The following is a 2428-nucleotide window of genomic DNA, read 5'->3' as shown; positions in this document are numbered from 1 at the left end:
AGCGCTCGGCTCGAGCCGCGGGGCGGGGCGGCCGCCATCTTGGCGCGCTAACGCGATTGGGCGTGGCCCAGCTCGGGGTTCCCCAGTATCCGGGTAGGGATTCGGCGGTGGCGGGGAGATTGGGGTTCCTGCGGTCCTCTCCTTTTGTCAGACCCACCAGGCTCAGCTGGAATTTGCAGTTCTCCTGCCTCAGCCTTCCGGAGTGTTAGGATTACGCCTCACTACCCTTTAAAAAAAATTTTTAAATGTAATTATAGTTCATGCTATGACATAAAATCCTCTTAGAAATTCGAATTCTAAAACAAGGAAAAAAAATGCTCATACAGCATAAATAAATCAAGCCGGCTGTGGTGCCCCACACAGCCTGTAATCCCAGCACCTCGGAAGCTCAGGCAGGAGGATTACAAATTGAAGCCCAGCCTGGGCAATTTAGCAATTCAGAGAGATCTGTCTCAACATTTTAAAATATTTTAAAAGGACTGGGGGTGTGAAAGTCTTGGATTCCACCCCCAGTACCAAAGGAAAAAAACAAAACAGGTCCAACCATCCTAGTGATAACCGTATAGAGGGCCGGGGATTTAGCTCAATGATTCTGCCGCCTGTCTCACAAGTGCAAGGTCCCGAGTTTGATGCCCGGTACCAAAAAAAAAAAAAAAAAAATCTCACTAATGATAACCATGTAATATAAAAGAAATAAGAGGAAAATATCCATGAAAATGTGCAAAGAAAATTTCCTAAACCTGAAGGACAGTTTGTGTATTGTTTGCCCAGTGAATGGAAATAGAACCAAGGACAATGCAAACAGGTAAGATCCTGCCAGCTTCTAAAGAGAAAACAAAAATCTTAAGGAAATAGAAGTAGAAACAGCCCCACTCTGGGCTTTGCTTGCACTGGTGGGCAGTGCCTTTAATGTGCTGAAGGAAAATGATGTTCAAACTAGAATGCTACACATAGCAAACCACTGATCAAGTAGGCGGGTAAAATAACATTTTCAGACAAACAAGTTCTCCGAAGTTTTACCTCCCACGTACCATATCTCAGAAAGCTTTTGGGACATATGTTCCTCCCGCAAGAAGAAATACACCCAAAGAAGCTAGGAAAGGCCGAAACTGGAGATCCCGCAGAACACAGGGCAGAAAGAGCCCCCAACTCATGGTGACTGTTGGGTGGGACCACACTGCAACAGGGCAACTTGGCAGCCTCAGCCACGCAGCCTACTTCCTTCAAGGTGGAAAGCTGGGAATAAGAAAAGACATACCAGCACTTTGACCGTTCTGCTCTGGTGACCCGAGGGGAATGTGAGGAGATAAAGATGAGACTGTAAAATGTGTTCAGATTGTGAATGATTATAGCAATGTCTACACCTTTCTTTTGGCTCCTTCTCCCCAACATTTTATTATAAAAACCCTTGAAGTGGGATGTGGTACACACCTGTAATCCCAGCTACTTAGAATACCAAGTCCCAGGGCAGCCTGAGCAATTTAGTGAGACAGTGTTGCAAAATTTAAAAAAATAAAGTTTAAAAAGGCTTGGATGGCCGGGGATTTAGCTCAGTGACACTATGCCTGTCTCACAAAAACAAGGCCCTGAGTTCGATCCCCAGTACGGAGGAAAAAAGGGGCTGAAGATATAGCTCAGTGCAAACAAAGGCCTTGGGTTCAATTTGCTGTGCAAAAAAACGGAGTGGGGCCAGAGATGTAGCTTATTGCAAGGTCCTGGGTTCCATCTCTAATACGAAATACACAAAACTTTTGAATACACAGAGAAGTTGAAAGAAATACACAATAAACACCCCATATATCCACCTGAATTCTGTAATGAACATTTTATTAGTTTTGCTTTATCACACACCTGTCCATGTATCCATTCAACATGTCCTGCTAAATTGCTCAGCCTGGCTTTGAACTTACTATCCTCCTGCCTCGACCTCCGGAGTAGCTGGGATACAGGCAAGTGTTACCATTCCTAACATATAAGGCTTTTGAGATTCATTCGTGTTGGGTGTATTCCTTTTTTTTTTTTTTTGGAACTGGGGATCAAACTCAGGACCTTGCGTTTGCAAGGCAGGCAGCAGAACAACTGGGGTGTGTTCCATTTTTTATCAATGAGAAATAATCCATTGTAATGGATAGATCATGGTTTATTGATCTTGGTGACATCTATAGAGTATTTCAAACATCTGCTATGATAAAAGTAAAACTCATAAGAACAAATCTTGTACAAATTTTTTAAACAAATGATTTTATGTATGTATTAGATAGGTACCTAGGAATGGAATGTCAGGTCATGCAGTAGGTGTGTAAAACTTTTTTCTCAAATGTCTATCCAGCTGTAGTCCAACATTCTGGGAGGCTGAGGTAGTAGGATCTCAGATTCAACAAGACTGGGCAATGTAACAAGGCTGTCTCAAAATTAAAAAAAAAAAAAA

General features: G+C 42.9%; 1 protein-coding gene across 1 annotated transcript in view; it reads right to left on the bottom strand.

Moving 5' to 3' along the window:
- Rac1 (Rac family small GTPase 1) overlaps window positions 1–2428 on the bottom strand; it is a gene marked incomplete at its 5' end in the record, with an annotated part of 44310 nt that overhangs the window by 21940 nt on the left and 19942 nt on the right. The gene's annotated exons all lie outside the window — the stretch shown is intronic.

This window comes from Fukomys damarensis, unplaced genomic scaffold, assembly GCF_012274545.1.
Source record: "Fukomys damarensis isolate Sample0158 unplaced genomic scaffold, DMR_v1.0_HiC HiC_scaffold_17, whole genome shotgun sequence".
NCBI lineage: Eukaryota > Metazoa > Chordata > Mammalia > Rodentia > Bathyergidae > Fukomys > Fukomys damarensis.
Note: the sequence above shows the minus strand (reverse complement) of the source record. Positions and strands in the feature narration are given on the sequence as shown.